The sequence below is a fragment of the Anopheles funestus genome, chromosome 2RL, assembly GCF_943734845.2.
Source record: "Anopheles funestus chromosome 2RL, idAnoFuneDA-416_04, whole genome shotgun sequence".
In the NCBI taxonomy this organism is placed as follows: Eukaryota; Metazoa; Arthropoda; class Insecta; order Diptera; family Culicidae; genus Anopheles; species Anopheles funestus.
This window is the reverse complement of record NC_064598.1, coordinates 17866774-17885631: the sequence shown is the minus strand read 5'-3', so window position 1 is coordinate 17885631 and position 18858 is coordinate 17866774. Positions and strand designations below refer to the sequence as shown.

The 18858-nt window shown below is 37.5% G+C and overlaps 1 protein-coding gene across 2 annotated transcripts in view; it reads left to right on the top strand.

The window, feature by feature from the left end:
* The first annotated feature begins 5038 nt into the window (after positions 1–5038).
* LOC125766489 (neuropeptide CCHamide-2 receptor-like) overlaps positions 5039–18858 on the top strand; it is a 31771-nt gene continuing 17951 nt past the window's right edge. Inside the window, exons 1-2 of one of the 2 annotated variants that reach the window (XM_049432511.1) lie at positions 5039–5680; positions 7038–7526. The gene's annotated coding sequence lies outside the window, so the exon portion shown is untranslated. Of the gene's footprint in view, positions 5751–7037; positions 7527–18858 lie in introns of both variants that reach the window. The other variant, XM_049432509.1, reaches the window with a different exon arrangement.

Below are 18858 nucleotides of genomic sequence, written 5' to 3'. Positions count from 1 at the left end.
AGCAAAAATGAGTTGAAACGAAACGTTTGAAACACATGAGCTGAAACAGAATACATTTTTAGAATTTTTTTATTTTTTTCTTATTTTCTATTCATTTTTTTATTTAAAGCATTATTTGAGTGAAAAGGAACTTATTTCAACCAATTGGCATTAAAATAAATCAATTTAATTTTTTTGCAAAATTACTCAAAAAAAAACGTAAGGGGTAAGCCTTATGAAATTTTCGAGTTGAAAATGTTTTTAAATTTTTTTTTCTGATTTTTTATTATTTTTTTAATTTAAAGCATTATTTGAGTGAAAAGAAACACATTGCAACAAATTTGCATGAAAATTTATCAAATTTAAAAATTTTGCTAAATTGCTAAAAATTTTAAGGCTATAGCCTTAGGAGATTGGAATGTTTATAGAAACATCTGAGACATCTATACTGACATACAGACTTCTGAGGGCATGGCCGTCTAAGAAGAAAATGTAGCCATTGGTGCCATCTATCGACCACAGGTTAAAGATTGGTGATCCGTTGGATACCGACCGAGTTATAGACAAACCTTGGTTCAAAAATGAGGAAAATTTTACGTTTTCTCAAACAGGGTATGGAACTTGGTTCCTCAAATAACTTCTGGCACAGACATCGGAGGGCTTGTCCGTCCAAGAAGAAAATGTAGCCATTGGTGTCATCTATTGACCACAAGTTAAAGTTTGGCGATCCGTAGGATACCGACCGAGTTATAGGCAAAATTTGGTGCAAAAATGAGCCTTTGGAAATTTTCACTTTTTTTTATTTTTTTGATTTTTTTATTATTTTTCATTCTTTTTTTTATTTAAAGCATTACTTGAGTGAAAAGAAACACATTGCAACAAATTTGCATGAAAATATATCACATTTATAAATTTTGCTAAATTGCTCAAAAATGAGGAAAATTTTACATTTTCTCAAACAGGGTAAGGAACTTGGGTCCTCGAATAACTTCTGGCACAGACATCTGAGGGCATGGCCGTCCAAGAAGAAAATGTAGCCATTAGTGCCATCTATCGACCACAGGTTAAAGATTGGCGATCCGTTGGATACCGTCCGAGTTATAGGCAAAACTTGGTGCAAAAATGAACCTTTGTAAACGTTCACTTTTTTGAATTTTTTGATTTTTTTATTATTTTTTACTCTTTTTTTATTTAAAGCATTATTTGAGTGAGAAGAAACACATTGCAACCAATTGGCATTAAAATAAATCAATTTAATTTTTTTTGCAAAATTTCCCAAAAAAAACGTAAGGGGTAAGCCTTATGAAATTTTCGAGTTGAAATTTTTTTTCTGATTTTTTATGATTTTTTTAATTTAAAGCATTATTTGAGTGAAAAGAAACTTATTTCCACCAATTTGCATGAAAATAAATTAATTTTATTTTTTTTTTTAATTTTCCCAAAGAATCTAAGGCTATAGCGTTAAGAAAGTTTCAAATTTTTACAGGTTTTTAATTTTTTTATTATTTTTGATTTTATTTTTACTTAACGCATTTTTTGAGTAAAATGAAACATATTTCAACAAATTGGAATTCAAATAAATCAATTTAAAATATTTTGTCAATAAATCATCCTAAGGCCTTAGGAGATTTTTTTTTTATAACTCCAAAATAAGTCGTTAAACGAGCTGACTCCTTATAATGACTCATTCACACTGAGTTGACTCACTAAATAGAGTTGTTATTCTCATCAACAAGGATCTCAAGGTCCCGAACATAGATCCATACCTTGGGAACAACCTATCATATACATGTACATTGCTCATCCGAAATGATTCAATCATATCTGGGACAACATCCGTAAGTTTTGACGTACTTGGATATACTTGACTAGTAAATTTCTTCAGGATCTTCTCATTTGAATAATCTACCGAATAAGCCCTTCGATCTATGCAGCTATGTTAAATACTAAAACTGACTAGAAGGAGCGCATGTTTCCAAACATGGAGAAGACTCTTTTCTCACCAACATATTCTAGTTTGATTCTGGAAAAATTATAAATCCCGACGCTATCATCAATTACCAATATCATCACAGATGGCCTTCCAAAGTCTTCGCCCCTTAAATTAAGCGGTTTTATCGTTACATTTTATTCATACTTATGTTTAATAATCCAATTCACACTCAGCATTCACACGCATCCACATAAAATTAATGAATTATTAAACCACCGATCATTACCTAACACTTCACAGCCCATTAGCAGTAATGTCCGGACGCATCGTTTGCTCCTTCATTCAAGTGGCCATTAGATGCATAACTCTTATGCTCACACAAGAGCCACGCATATTTAGACGTAAAGTGCGTAATGACACTACAGACTGGTGTCATATTTGCTGCCAGTTTGACGGGCTTAGAGCATGATCACGATTGCTCATAAATTAGAACATTATTTGTTTCTCGTTTGTGCACCGAATGCGTAACGCTCAACGAGACACGTGCTCAGGCTTCGAAGTGCTGCAAACACTTGCAAAATGTCCAGTGGCGATGAAATATTTGCATTCCCGTTTCCTAATGACACTCTTGAGTGAGAGAAAGCGGGAAAGTGTGCGCTTATCCACTCAGAGCTGTAGTTTCTCATTCGTGGAGGCATCGTTTGAATGTTATCATTATCATTTGGGGTTGGGTTATATTAAACTTAGTTTTGTTCTACTTCTTCTCATCCAGTTGGACCGGTTTGGTGGTCAATTTCTTGTATAAAAGTTGATCATTATTGCTGTCCGATGATGCACATTCGCAGAAGCGGTTCGAGTGCATTGTACACCCTTAATTGACCAGTCCGTAAGAAAAAAAAGAGAAGAAAAAGGAAACCAATTGTTAGACGGAAGTAAAGGAGCTGGAGTTGGTCCATTCCACTACCATAACCGGCACAGTGTAATTGATGTCGGGATCGCTTCAGGCGGTCGCTCGAGCCCCGACAGTAAACTCTGGTTACTTCTGCACCGGGCGGTGGCAATGATGAAACTATTTATTAAGTACAGATTCCTGTTACCCTGCGGCGACAATCCAACCCCGAGGGTGACCGAGGGTGAGGAGTAAATTTCAATCTCATGCCTTACCGTCGAATTCGGGTCTGAAGGTAATTAATTAGAGAGGTTTATTGTTGTGTAGTGCCTTCCGACTGGTTGCCGTTGTTCTTCCGGCGTTGTTGCCGAAAGATGGGAGAGACACGGAGAGAGAAGGAAAGGAATTGAAAAGTGTGGTCAAACTGTGTGGCATACACTATCAATTTTCATTAACGACAGTGATCCGGTATCCGGGTCACACCGAGCTGGGTGACCACCTACAAAATGGTACCTGGTGAGAGGTGTGCTAAAGCTTGTATGTACCAGTGAAAATATTGGCCTACTCTTGGACGCTGTACGATAATTGTGTTGGTTTGGGGAGATACTTTTTTTCTTTTTCATTTTGTCATATTTGTGTGATATCAAATTTTCAGGTCTATATTTTGTGTTATTAAAAACACATCTTTCAGGCTTAGAAGATGGTAAGTTCAGCAGGAAGAAAATCGACCACAGGTAGGTTAAATTATTGCTGAGTGAAAAATGCAGAGCAAAATAATCTGTTACAAATATTTAATTTGTTATATTGTATGTATTCAAGGGGAAAAAGTATAACTAATTTCATATAAATTTAATATATAAAAAATAAACCAATATAAGATGTATTTACATGAACTATGCAACGTTGCATTCCGTCTCATGGCTAATCGTTTCAGGTGGTTTTGTTAACAAACGTAAGTATTATATGCAAACGAGTTAATTAAAAAAAATCTAATTTAAGTTTTATCTAGGTATTTGATTTGAATTGCTCAACAAAGGAAACAAACTGTAAACGATATCAACGGTGTGCGCAAAAAAAAAGAAAACAAATGAAACTGTTACGCGCCATCGTTAGCCAACACTGTAAACAATTGAATGCAGAAGGAAAACAAAACCAAAATGTATATCTACCATTACCCACTGGAATGGCCCTCGAAGGCAGTCCTTAGGCTTCTAGTTGACAACGTCCACATGCGCTGCTGACGATGAAAGTAATGCGATAAACATTTGCTTCTGGCATCAAATTAACGTCATCGCGTACCGCGGAACAGGTTTTGTGATGACAGTACTTCGCCTAACGGTCAGATTTGTGCCACATTTCCACAAACAGGCTGGAAGGCTGGAAACGGACACAATGTATACCACACCACACGCAAGGTACACAATCACAAACCAAACAATCAAACAAGCAAACAAACACAGCGAGCAGCAAACAGTTCCGCAGTGGGAAGGGGAAACGAAACTGAAAAGTTTGTTGATTGTTTTCTGCATCTTCCATTATCTTTCTGTTTTTGATTTTTCACGTGATGCGATCAGCATCGTTGTCATTTTCAGGCGCGCGCCCGTGCGACAACGTCAGCAGTGGTTGAATTTGCTTTGCGTAGTTAATAATTTTCATTCGTTCCTTTTTTCCTTTGTGCTGTGTGCGGCGCGTTTACGTTTGTGCCAGGAGCGATGTTTTTTTTTTTGCATGTGCGGCGATGTTTTTGAGAGCGAGAGGAAGCGTTAGTCTAAACACATATAAAAAATGCATTGAACAGCTGTTTCTAAGCAACATTTTAAAGCGAGCGGCTGTTACTTTGTATTTGAAACGGCAAACATATTTCCCCAGGCCGAATGCACGTGTTCCGAAGACGAATGTTTTGCCGAATGGTAGCCGAAGTATAACGTACCGTTAGCCGGTACAGTGTATGACGAGTGGTGAGTAACAACATTTCTACGGCATGGGGTTGCAGCGTAGTGACATTGATGGAAGCGCCTGGTGTTTTGTACTTTACACTGAAATTTATATTTTTTGTGTTCCTTAAAATTTAGTACTTCGTATTTTGTGGAATTTTAATAACGCTCTGGTTGATTTATTTATAAAAAAAAACAAAAACAATATTTGAATATATTTTTTTCTTTTTTTTAAAGGAATGTTCTACTACAGTACTTTTAAAGTTATTATAATACCGAATTCTGAAATATTACACTCACATTCAATGAATAATAATGTTAAATAAACAGTACCACTAATGAATATATTCTCAATAGCCATGTTACAAATTAAAGCAAACAAAACATCCAAAACATAAGATTATATAAAATAAACAAAGTAAATTATTTTTAAATCTTAAAATCATAAATAACATATTGAAAATCAATACACATTTTCAAATTGTTGTAAAAAGTTGCAAGAAAAAAACATGAAAAAAAACTTAAAAAAATATAATTTGCATAATTTAATGTAAATAACTTTTCAACAAATAATGTTGATTAATGTAATAAAATTTTACGCATTCATCATTACGATCTGTTTACACATCACGCGCCCTAGAGTGGAGTCCCATCCTTACAGCAGCCTCACCTGGTCCAGACTGTGGTGGCAAACAACATCCGCATCCGGCGAAAAACCCGATTCCAGCATCGTGGCTATTAGCATCGACATTCGATTCGGACATGTTTCCATGCACGCCAACATTCCTCTCCAAAACGATCCAGTGCTCGTGGGTTACGCGCAGGGACGCTCCGCTGGAAGGGAAACGAGACAAACGTTCCATCCACCGTTACCAAGCTGAATCCGTCAGTTGCTGATGGTCCTTCGTACGGTGCAGTCCTTCAACTGCTCTATCCGGTCATAGGGTCGGTTCGTGTTGCGATCGCGACTAGAATGTGTTTCGTAAATGAGATCTCAGTGTAAACGTAACGGCTGGTGATTATTATTTGCAACATTATATAGAACGAAGTGAAGATTCATTTTGGTTCAGTGACCACAAATTGCGTTTCCATTATGCTTGAATACACTTTATCATGTGATTTGTTTAGAAAAGTGGCAAGCGGTTAATCGAAAGATGAAGTGATATAAATATCTGTCAAAAGTACCACTTCATCCATAAATCATCTTTAAGGACAGTTCAAGTACAGGGATAAACCGCCAACGATAAGTACGAGCGAACGAATTGGACTCGGTTCGGTTATGTTTGTAAAGCTCTTTTATCATTCTCTCCGATGTGACACTTTCTTAATAAAGCACTTCTCCATCCGCATCTTTCCAAGCCATAAAGTGTCAATTAAATCCACCCTCACCGTATTCCTTTTTTATATTTCTCTGCCGTTACCGTTTTATTGCACGTTTAATCTGCCGGGCAAAAAAAAAGAAGCAACCCCAATTAATCATTGTTCGGCGACATTTGGCCGATTAAGGTGGCACGCTTGCTGGAAGTGATTGAGGAAGTGTGCCGCGATCAAAACCGTAAATCGCGCGAGAGGCTCTAAAAACCTCTTCCCAACGTGGCGTTCTGTTCAAGGATCGAAACGAAAGTGGTGTTGCGGCAGAAAGGGTTGGTGAAAAATTGCCCATCGGAATTTGGTGCGCCTCATTTTTCATGTGAGGCGGCCAGTCAGGAAGGTGCCAAATACAAGCAAATTGTGAGTGGAATATATCATATCAAACAAAAACCGCCGAAACACAAGTGAACATCCCAGCTGTACCATGTTCGGTAGAACATGACGATGATGGTTATGATGAAAAGCGTCCAACGGTGGTGGCCGCCTTTTGGCCAATGGGTGCAAGTGTCTGTAAACTAACCAGGGCAGATTCGGGGTTATGATGAAGGGTTCTAAAAATAAGTCACGATCTCGAGCACCATAAATTACGCTTCCATCAACTTTACTGTTGCTGCCGCTAACTACGGCTTTTTGCCTTTTTTTTTGGTTGTTGTCTGTATCATTATTATGATTATTTTTATTACAACCATCACTTCCTCAAAAAAAAGAAGAGCGACATGAGCATTTGTTCCAGCAGTAACCATTTTTACAAGTTTTTTTTGTTTGTTACTTTTGCTCCCACCAATTGGCCAAACTTTTCGAGTGTGTGATGCGATTAATTAATGTGCGCTTCGATGCATTACCGCACATCAATGGCGGGTCGGGCGAGTATAAAAAGTGTGGCGCCATGAAGTTGGATAATTTATTGTGTTTTACTGTGTTTCACTTATAGCCTTTCCGTTGATGGGTGCAACGAAAAAAAAGTTATCAAAAATTCCTAAAAAATTGTGCTTCACAAAACGAAAAACCGTGAATGAAAACAGATGTAAAAAAGCGAAGTGAATGCACGTGTGTATGTGTATGTGTGTGTGTGTATATGAGTTCCATCCGAAGCAGCGAGCAAATGGTGTGTGATGATGGGTTCGTCTAATCTGTTACCAGCGCTGGGAACAGATTAATATTTTCTATTCCACCCTAAAAAACGGAAAGCAAGATCGAGTAATAAGTGTACGTGTGAGTGTTTTTTGCACTAGTGGTGTTGGTGGGTGCCTGTTATTAGTTGGTTGGTTGCCACAACGTGGAGAAACGCAAATCGAAACCGAAAAAACAAAAACGCCCCATTTAATGACAGGCTGGTTGGCAAGCTTAAAGTCCTCGGTCCGGGAACTGTACACCATTTCTCGCCCTATTGGAAGCGGTACGAGCTGTTACTAAAAACGAGGTAATGACTGATGTGGCCAATTTGGGTGTCGGAATAAATAATCATAATGTTTGCAGCTTCCGTTTTTGGGACGCAGGATAGAGACAGTTCGAGGTGTCTGTTAGTTGGTGAAATGGTCTGGAACAGTGCTCGAGTGGGTTGATCGTAAAATTTGTTTGCGTACGGCATCGTGGCTACTGTAAAGTGATTCCAATTCCAATCAGCTGACTTGACGTTTAGGGGGGAAACGATTGCAATTTAATGGATTTGTGAGAAATGAGGGAGGAACATTTGCACGTCCAATGTATTGAATCACATTTATGCAAATTTAATACAGTGCGGAAATATAATAACCTCTGTTCGTTGACCGCTGGATAAGAGATTGAACTAGCGTTGAGTAGAGAACACAGAAAAGGTAGAGTTTAAGCAAAAACCTAAGGTAAGGTCAAGCTGATCTTAAATGGCAGTATCACCTACCAGCTACATAAACTAGAACGAGAAACATTTTTCTTACGAAAATATGCTGACGTGGAAAATATTTGTAACATGTTCGACATAAATGACTGGTTAGCCTTGCTTGGAAAGCATGTATCGGATGGGTTGATATGTTGCGCAACATATTAATCCATAGGGAACAACCCACGACAGTCGTTGTAGGATTCTGGGAAACTCCTTACAACGAAAACTCGTTCGATGAAAGAACATGGTTTTTCCTGTAGAATTAACTTTATTAGAAGCGAAGACAAGATTCAACAAAATATGTGCTTCTTGCTTTATGACGGTGAAACCTTTTGCTAAATAAAAAACCATGGGAAAACAGAGCTATAAACGCTGTACCTATCGTATCGCAGGTGTGGGATCAAATTTCGATAGATCTGACCACCTATTCATTGGATGCAATCGTCCTATACAATGTATAGCTACGAATAACATGTCAATGAAAGCAAAGCTAGGGATGAACGTTATCAACAACAATAAAAATCCAATTATAAGAACTCGATTTCAACAGAGGGAAAAGAGAAGGGGAAAATGGCAAAGAGTATTCATAGAAACTTACCTTGATTGTGCTATTTTTTAGAATTGAAGTGTAGTTTAATTCGTGGAAATGGTAAAGAATTTAATCTTCATAGAGAGTAAACGGTTGTAGAACGAAAAAAAAATTAAATACATTCTCTGTAATGTTGTAACTTTTTTATACACTCGCTATGATTTTTTTACGTTTCTTTATTTATCTATTTATCAATCGTGCAATTGAACATTGTGGTTCGGTGAAATATTGTTGTTTTTTTCATTTAAAAATGAAACACAAATAAGAATATAAATGTTGAAATTTTATTTAATACTCGCGACCGTTATAAAAATATGATTACTAATGGAGACGCCTGGTGCCTGATGTATTACCAGATACCAGGCGTCTCCATTAGTAATCATATCCACTCTACTAAGAATTGCTTTATTAAGCAATATTATATTTTAAACTGCAATTTTTTTTTAACCTTTGAAATTCTATCTTTCAATGCAAAAGTTAATGCAGCACTTGTAACTTAACAGTATCGCCACAATTCAGCGTATCGTTTGTAATCCGAAACACCTGTAAGACACTTTTGTATCAAAAGCATACTGTTTTCATTGACTTGCTTTTTTTGTGAAGTGATACCATAAGGTGCTGGGCAACGAGCGCTGACAAAAAGATGACAAATTTTTCAAGTGACAAAAACAGCTTGTCAACTGCGAAAAATAGTTTTTATCGTGGCTGTGCACACATTTGTACACTTTGTCAAAACATAGCAACCCATGATTGAAAAAATCTTCATCATCTTCAACGTATACGAAAATTCAACGCGATGTGAGCAGTTTACAGTAATTTTGGCTTTAAATTAATTGATTAAGATGGTCTGTGTCCTTGCAGGGATGAAATACAGTTAATTCAACAAAAGAGAATACCGCAATGGCCAGCAATTCACGATATACTATCTTAAAAGCGCGCTTGTTTACGTTTTGAGCGAACGTCAAATTTTTGTCAACTTTTTGTCACCATTCTTGTCAACATTTTTCGTGGATTTTCTACAAAATAAAATTTTGTCAAAAGCTCAACAAAGTGACAAAAGCACCGTTTTGACAAATTTTTCACCTTTTTGTCAGCTCTCGTTGCCAGGCACCTATAAAAGTGATCATTTGCATCGCTTTCCATGACGGCGAAATGAAAACGGCTAACAACCGTGGTAGTGAAACATTTGTAAGAAAATGTAATGGGAAACCGTCACCGTGCCACCGATGTCTTTTGAAGTTGTGCCTTCCTTGTGCGGAGCATTGCAACGAAACGGAGCATTGAAGTTTGTAACGACTAGATGCTTGATGAACCGAATAGAAAAGTCTGACCATTTCGGGGTAGAGTTGTACAAAAAATACACTCCACGAGTTGAGAATACCCGACCGGCGAATAGCCTTTTCAGCTTTCTGTACTAACTCGTGTTTGTGTGTGTTTGACTGCTGGCTATTGACTGGCTATTGATAAATGGCAGTTGAAATGAGGCTAAAAAAAACCCACACATGTTCTAACACCCACTCGGATGGTACCACTTCACCGTATGATGCGAACTCGATTCGCCGATTCGTGGCATTTCCGTTAATTAGTTGCACGGTACTTTCGTTCATCTATTCGTAAGCTCGTGTCCAAAGTTTCCCGTTCGAAGAAAATCACATTAAAGATCCGTATTTGCTTTCTCAAACTCCAAAAACAAAACACGCACACTTACGTGTACATCAATATTATATGAGCAACGGTTTCCTTTCCTCAGCGAACCCGAAATCCCCGTCATGTGGGATGCCATGATATGGTCTGCAAAATGGCCATCGGGCAATGGTGTTGATGGAAATAATATTTCCCTCACCGGTGACAGTTGAATGACGTATGTGGGTGAATCGTCCTGTTGATGGGTCGATCCTTTTTGCCCCAGCAGATAAACTGATTTCTCTCCAGGAATGCTTTTATTTCAAGAGGATTCTTATTGATGCGGGACAGCTTCTTTCACGTAGCAACAATTCGTCGTACTGCTGCGCGGTCTTGTGTCAGTAAACAAGAGTTTTGGTTTCGTTTGAGCCGCACAAAAAAGCCACACAATGGAAACGATACTGTTATCATCAAACTCAAACGATGTTTTTTGTTTGTTAAGGTCAAGAAAAAAATATAAGGTTTCATGATTTTCTTGGAACTTTTATCGCTATTCTGAGATAACGAAATAGTGGTGGAAATATATCCGATCACAATGAATTCAGGAACATGTATGAGACCAATTCTATTAATAGTACAATGGATCCGTTTGTTTACATTGAAAGAGTTCCACTTTAAGCTTTGTGCGAACCCTTTTTAGTCTTTTGTTGCGTGCACTCGTGATAAAACACTTCGTCTACCTTACAGGGCTTAAGATTCAGTTCGGATTGGCTCCAGTTGAATTTTTGACTAGGAGCAATTGATTTCAATAGGTCAGTTTTTGACCGCCTTTTTAAGGATCGATATTATAACTCATCCTGAAAATGTTTTAAGTTTTGTTAGGCTTTACATTCTTTTAATTCAACTTTCAACCAAAAAATTCAGTGCACGTAGTAACAAAAAATACCTCTCTTAATCAAAAATGAAGTGCGCTAGGCACCAGAAAGTGCACAGCAAGTACGAACTAAATCATAAAACCCTGCACTGGTATTAATTAAATATGCAACCACGCGGAGTCTGACACCGGGGGCGACTAGTCGACAGGGATAGAGAATCTTTTCACACCTTTCACATCAAATCTGCAGAATTTTCCACCCCAAAAGATAGTTTTCGTGCGAGGGCGTAGCGTCTAAGGGGCGATTTGACGATAATGTAACCGTCGTTTAATGAATTATTAATTTCCAAGACACACTGCTTGATGTTGCTGCTCGTTGGTTTTTGCAGGACGGTAAACATGTTGGCAGCAAAGCGAAAGGAAACATTCCTTCACCGTACAAGGAACCGTACAAGGAATTTACATATTAAAATGTTCAATTTCGATATGTTACAATGCACCGTTTACGAATAGCAGGCAACCGCTTATGGCTTTTACAGTACCCGGTGCTATTATGATGCCCTTGGAGGGTTTATCACACTGAACAGGGTATGTAATTACTACCCGTGCTGAACTCATTCAATAATGAAGACTTATTCGTACGGTTTTTTGGTCCCTTCGCCGAGTTGACATTGGGACTTGGGTGTGCAGATCTTATCGATCGATTATGAGCGCTTACATGCCTCGAGCTGTCGAGCTGTTTGTGTGTGAAAATACAATTTCCATAATCCTTTGCTCAGTTCGAAATCATTTCCTCTGCCAGAATTGTTGTTTCGTATTGACTTTGACGAATTGTGTACTGTTTCTTTTGTTGATTTATCCACGATGATAAACATCGGCACCCAGTTTTGAACGTTTGCTGATTATACTGAAATTAAATTAATTCATAAAAGAACCTATTTAGGTCTTCATACGAGTGCTTTTTGTGTTGTTCGTATCAGAACGAAGCGAAAAAAAATCGATAAAGAAACATTAAAGAGAGTTGGTGTTTTTTGGAAATCGTATCATTCGAATGTTTGAATTTGAAGAAAATATACACACTTGAAGGAATTCTTTTCTTTTTTTCATCAAACCGAGCCCATTAGCATAATTGAAATGAAGTTGAAATGTGTAAAGGTAATTGATTTAATTCAAACCGCAATCCAAATGAAACGATGGATGAACAATAAAATGGAATCTAAATGTAATTTTGGAAAATGGGTGCATGTAGATACATGAATCTTCAGAATAGAAATTCACAAGTCATTTTTCCAGTTTAAAAGTTCCTTTAAATTCATCCAACACTAGTTTCAATTATAGTTAATTCGGAAAAAATTGCCAACCATGGAGGCGCCCAGTCTTTTAGCTCACTTGGTCACAATGGATGCTTTGAGACAAATAGAGAAAAGTTTAGTGAGCTGTGAATAGTAGCTTGAATTTAACAGAGATAAATTAAAAAAAACAGAAAAAAGTCCTTTGATAGAGAGATTTTTGCGTTTATGAAAGTGAACAATGAATTTCATATTAATAAAGCATTTAATTTATTCGACTAGCAAGAAAAAAATACACCAACCTTCTTGAGATACCTTTAAAGAGCATTACTGTTGCGCTGAGCATCCTTCATATCCGTTTGCAACAGAAAATGTCCAAATTATACAGCGTTAGGTGATTAATGTTAGCAAAACTTTTGCTTCCCTGCTACCAAAAATGGATCGTATGTACCGAGCGGTACGAAACAGCTTACTGGACTAAGCAGCGAATGAGCGAATGAAGCTCATTTTTCAACCATTTCTTAAGCACACAACAGCACACATCTATCCACAGGCACACACGCTGGCGCTACTGTGACAAGTGCCCGGAAGCTGTGCTTGTGAGTGTAATCATAACGAACAATTTATTACCTCCGTCTCTTGATATTACATTTCCCTAGGACGGTTGGAAGGCGAGGCGGAGGCATGATTTTTTTGTCCATCCCAAATGGCGCCTTTTTTGTGTCCACGGTTCAATGCTCAATTGAATGTGAACAAATGTGCTTTATCGCTTCGTCTAGTGTTGGACGTGGATAAAAGTCAAAAGTCAGAAAACAAGTAAAAGCATAAAATGAAGTAGTGAAAGAGAGAGAGAGACAGAAAAAGGGGATTCAAACCGCAACTAAACCCTAACCGGACCATGCGCAAAATCAATTCCTGTATTGTTCAATCAAGGACCGGCTACGAGGATGGCTTTTACGGCTACACCGAGCGGAACTTAGCTCGGTGAACCAAGTTGTGCTCCAGCCAAACGGTCGCCAGCCGGGGCAAAAAAATAATTGTCAATAATATGCCATGTGTTCAATCGCTTCCGATCGATCGTAATGAATATCCTTAATAAACAATTTCAATGTTTTTGGCAGGCTTTTTGGGGCGCCTGTTGGCTTGCTTGACCCTTGAATGACTTTCATGATTAAACAACTTTTTGGAATTTAATTTTAGTAAACTTCAATAGCTGATATATACATTCACTTAATGACTGAAATAACGAAGAAAAGGAAATTAAATTAAAAAACAAAGAAGATGACTCACACACTGGCTTGTATTACGTGCTCTGCAACGTCTGAATTCACATTCCAACGCGTTTTCATTTGTCAGTTGCAGTGTGGTGTGGTAAGGATAAAGAGAATTTATTGCCGAATTGCGTGGCTATTTCATTAAACGCAATAATTGAATAGACAAACGAAATTTTTCCTCGGATCACTAATTCCTATTCGTTAATTCGTACAGCTCTCACAGCTTTAAACCAACCGATTCTTTGCAAAACTTTCATGGAAAAGCTTGCTGATCGAAAAGAAAGGCCTCCATCAATAGTTATTACGCTGGTTAATATTATAAAAATAAAAAATTTCCTCACGAAAGTGCGTCATTAAGCATTCCAATAGCAACCAGTTCGCTACCAGTGCGGGAATAAACTAACAAACGTTCAACCAGTATAATTTAAACTTTCGACGCACACACACAGACACTGACAAGCCACGGGATCTGAATTCGAAAGCTTGGATGGCTGCAGGCGGCTCCATTACACGGGCGCCATGAATGAACGAATGCACTAATTATCTAAAAACCACTCCTGCACAGTTAAGGGGCATGGAATGAAACGTGATTTTGTTATACGCCCGTTGCCCACGTGCTTTTATAATTTGCTTGTCAAATTTTGCATAGACGAATGAACGCCGCCTCTCCGTTGGAGAGGTGGTCTTTTTGTTCTCAAGAAAGGTACTATTTTTACAATTTTAACAATTTTATTATTATTCCGTGGAAAGCATTCCAGCACGTTTGGCAAAAAATTATGACAACCATCCGTTTTTAGATGATGGGAATGTAAAAGCTCTTGTTCCTTTTTTTAGTGTTTTCATTAAAGTGTTATACAATGTCACAGTTACAAAAGATAATTTTTGTGTCTCCAGTATTCACATGATGTGTGGGAAATATGTAGCTTATTGTTCAGCTTCACGTTTATTCCTATACCTTTGCCTATTGAAGAATCGTATTGTTTCAATGTTCAACGCGCAACCACACAAATCCATTCACATCTGTCTTCAATGGATAAACAACAGTAAACAACAAAGGCAAAATTGAAGCAGAGAAACACAATCGATAGTGCGTTCTATCAACAACTATTCAGAAGACACAAGAAGGGATCATAAAGTAATTTCGTACATCTGACCCAAAATGTCACACATAAGGAATTTTCTTCTCTTGATGTACGACATAGGGTAATAGTCTCTGGTCTGAAGGACATATAATCATCAGGACGTGTTCGGTGTTGTAAAAGGTTCGTAGAGTCGCATTCATCTAGCAATGATTCAACATGAGTCTAGACAAACTTATGGGGGCTCCCATTGAACCTAAGACGTAGTAATGTCTATGATGAGATCCGCAAACGAAAGATTTTCTATCTTGCAGATACTTCAAATACACAGACAGCGTAAATGGTGATTGTTATTGCCAGACGAATTGTGTATGAAGCAGTCAATACCATCAGGTTGTAATTTTAATAAATTGTTTCCAAAATATGGATTATTGCATTGTTGTCTAGTTTACTGAATGATGTTAGCTATTTACCACCGAATAAAATATTCATAGACAATTTCTGACGCATTGAAAATGATTTAAAACGTTTATAGTGTTCTTCACTTTCGTCATAAAGCGGTTTCCGATCCTCGGAAACTCCTAGGTAGCAATGGTTTTGGACAGCACAAAATTTATTGTCAAATGATGAAGAATTTCATTTCGTGTACCAAATAAACTTCATGCTGTACTATTTACAAATTTATATTGGGCGCTTTATTGGTTACACGCTTTCTTCTAACCAATTAAAAAATATTACCCAAAGGCTGATTAATTTAATTACTGTGCGTTGCTCTAACGAAAAGCTGGTGGTAAAAATTGGAAAACAAAAGTATTAAAACAAACCCGCTCGAAGTGGTTCAAAGTAGATAAAAAGTTTTCTCCTTGGTAACGCAAACTTTTAATACAATCCGCCGACGGTAATGAACTTGAATAAAAAGGTTCTTTGAAATATGCAACATACCGTCAAATGTTGCAACACTTGCCTACGCCAAGTAATGAGGATAGAATTTCGTCGTAAACGGTATACAGCAGCATGGGGGAATAAGGGATCGGTTTCTGTATCGGGGAAGAATTTTAATATTTGTCGAAAACAAACATCATATAACCTTCCGAAACTGGTCACCGACCCAGCGGAACGAATGGTACACGTGGAAGGAAGTTTATACCGGAAAGGTTATGCACAAATCCTGGTAAATCTTTCATTAAGTTTTGCAGGCATGAAACCAAACCCGGCCAACATGCTTCAAGGGATCGTTTCGTGGTTGGACGGTGGCTTGGTTAATTTGCTTGTGCTTTAAAGATTCGTTCCCATGCTTCGTTACGGGGGTTTTCCTCGAATTGCTGCTTTTCGTCCTATTTTTATTTCTTTTCCTGTCCGATATTTTCGTACGGGTCCATTCACTAAGCCCTGGACCGATTAAGTTTCATCGTGCGTTTGGGGATGTTACTTAAAGAAGAAGAAAAAAAACCGACTGCGACCCGCTCAGTTGTTCGGTCAGTAAGGTAAATGACATGATTACGCCTTTATTAGGTGACCGGACAGAACCGAGCGGTTCTTTTCGGCCCCTTTTTTGGCGGGGCGGTCAGATTAAAAGAAAAAGGACATCGAAAGGAAACCATTTCACGCTTGCAGAATGGACTTGGAGCATGTGTTGGCATTTTCCATTAGTTAGCACAACACGAGCGTGTTCAAACATTGCAACCAATTTAACAAAAAAGTTCCGAAAAAGTTCCTGAAATAGGTAAAACTTGTTTATGTTTGTGCTGCTGCGTTTGCTTTAGCTTTAGACCTCTTTTTCTATAACCACCCTCGAGTGTGCCTTTAAAATCTTTCGAAGCGGGAAAAACAAATTTGAAAGAAATTGAAAGAAAAGCCTTCATTTTTTTCCCACCCAAAAGGTGAGGTAAAACACAAGTCTATTTTGGCTTTTATTTTCCACGAACCAGTACAACCTTCTTCGAATGGTTTAGTGTGTATTTAATTTCATCCCCTTTCGACCTTTTGCCTTTAACAACGGGTACGTTCGTTTGGAATGCTTCCCTTTTTTGAAGCAACGCCGCTTGTTTCGTTGTCCGTGATGGTCACTAAGAAACAAGCGACACAAAGTAGAGCTTATCATGGTTTCGGTTCCTTGATGGTCTTTAATGAAGTAGATGGTAAGGAGGTAGAGAAAAGATTATTTGGGATGGACATCATCACTGGATGGAGCGGGCGGTACATACATATAAACAAAAATTGTTCTGCTTGGACAGAACATTTTCTCATAATGTTTCTAGAAATATGTTCGGTATTCTTTTTAAGTAGGGAAGTAATTGAGCTAGCTGAAACGGCAGTAAAATATTCTAGGTATATTTGGCTTAACTTATGTTCTATCTGGACCAACAATTACTCGCCAGATTTCGCAGCGAGTTAAAAACTGTACCGGAGAATCTCAGCAGAAATGAAAGCTTCGAGTAACTTATTCCAATTCATACGTTGATGAAAATATTATGTTCAACAAACTGTGTAATAAGAGCACTATGTAATTTGTTTATTTAGTTGTCCCATGTTACTCAATAAATTTGTGACTCGAGTTGTCATCCCAAACTTGCTAATGAGAGTAAGATTATAAACTTAAAAAAAGATTGAGATAACATAGTTTAAGACTCGTGTGATTCGTGTTGGGATATGAGTTGGAAGTTATCATCATCATCATCATCTAATATTGACTCACAATTAAACAGTCAATCCTGCACTTAAACTACCGAAAATATATGAGATTTGAACCAAGACCGGGTTTACCGTACAGAATGATTACACGATGATGTAATTTTGTATACATTTGGAAAATTCTAAACGAAAAAGACCTGTAAACCTAATAAACCCAAGAGATTTAATTAATGATCTTCAATTGGTGGAACTATCTAGAGTTAGTAAAAAATTATCGTTTGATTAACGGGAGCAATAATAGACAACATATTTGTTTTGCTTTGTTGAAAACAAACCCTGTATTCGTCACCTTATTGTTACACTTTAACAATTTCACAATTTAACATCAATATTTTTGCGATCATTGACAAATTTCATCAAGTCGCAAAAACTTAAACAATCTGTTCGTTCTCTAAGGAATCAGGCCGTCACATTTCCCTTAGGCCACACGCTCAACTTTTACTCGTTCCCAAAAAAAAGGACATGATTTGGCAACGGCCAACTCAAATGTAGACATTATCGACTGAACCGATACTCCTTGAGGGAGTTTGATTTCTCTCGACAACTTGCTTCTTGTTCGATGTTAGCCCAATGATAAACTTTTAACTCACTTATTTTGACGCTGACTGCTCCTTAGCACTTAACGAATCTTTGTAAAAAAGTATATTGCGAGTGATCCAATTTTTTTCTGGGATTGATATTTTATGATTGGAGAAATGTGGAAAACTGTGGTCTGTTAGGCGAACAGTTGTTTTATAGCAACTTATAGTGCAGAGGAAACTGATGTGATGGTCCTTATAGACCTTTTAAAATTGGATTGAATTAAGGAAATTTTCCTATCGTAATAAAGTTTAAGATAGTTAACAATCTAATATATTTGTACAGCATTTCAAAACACTTTCAGTAAAATTGTAAAAATGTTTGAACAAAGAAAGAAAAATACCACGAAGTTAATGTGCTAACAACAAACATAATAAAACCATCACCATTAAAGAGTGAAGAGTGCAAAACCATAAAGGGAACTTGTTCGATACGAGGCGAGCAAAATACAATGCCATAAACATAACATAAAGTTTCCATTTTATATAAACAGTGCACTTCAGTTTCCATAAAGCAAAATAACACTTTAAATCAACTCGAAACCATTAGATGCCGCTTCCGGTTGTAGTTTCCCGTTCGAGGCTGACCCATTCTGCTCGGTGGAAAACGACTACACAATAGCAATCAATAGATATTTTTTTCTCCCCATTCATCCGGTCGTTTTCGTGCACATGACATGGTCATTTCAACTTGCATTACGATCTGGTGTCTACCAACGCGACGGGGACAGTGGGAAGCAGCACTAATGTTGGGGGTGTTTTTTTTGTTTGTTTGCGTAGGCACATGTTATGTTCATTGCGATAACATAAATTTAAGGGAGTTAAATACTTTAAATATTATTATTAAATATTATTAAACCAGTTATATAGTTGGAATATTATACAGTGATTTTCTTG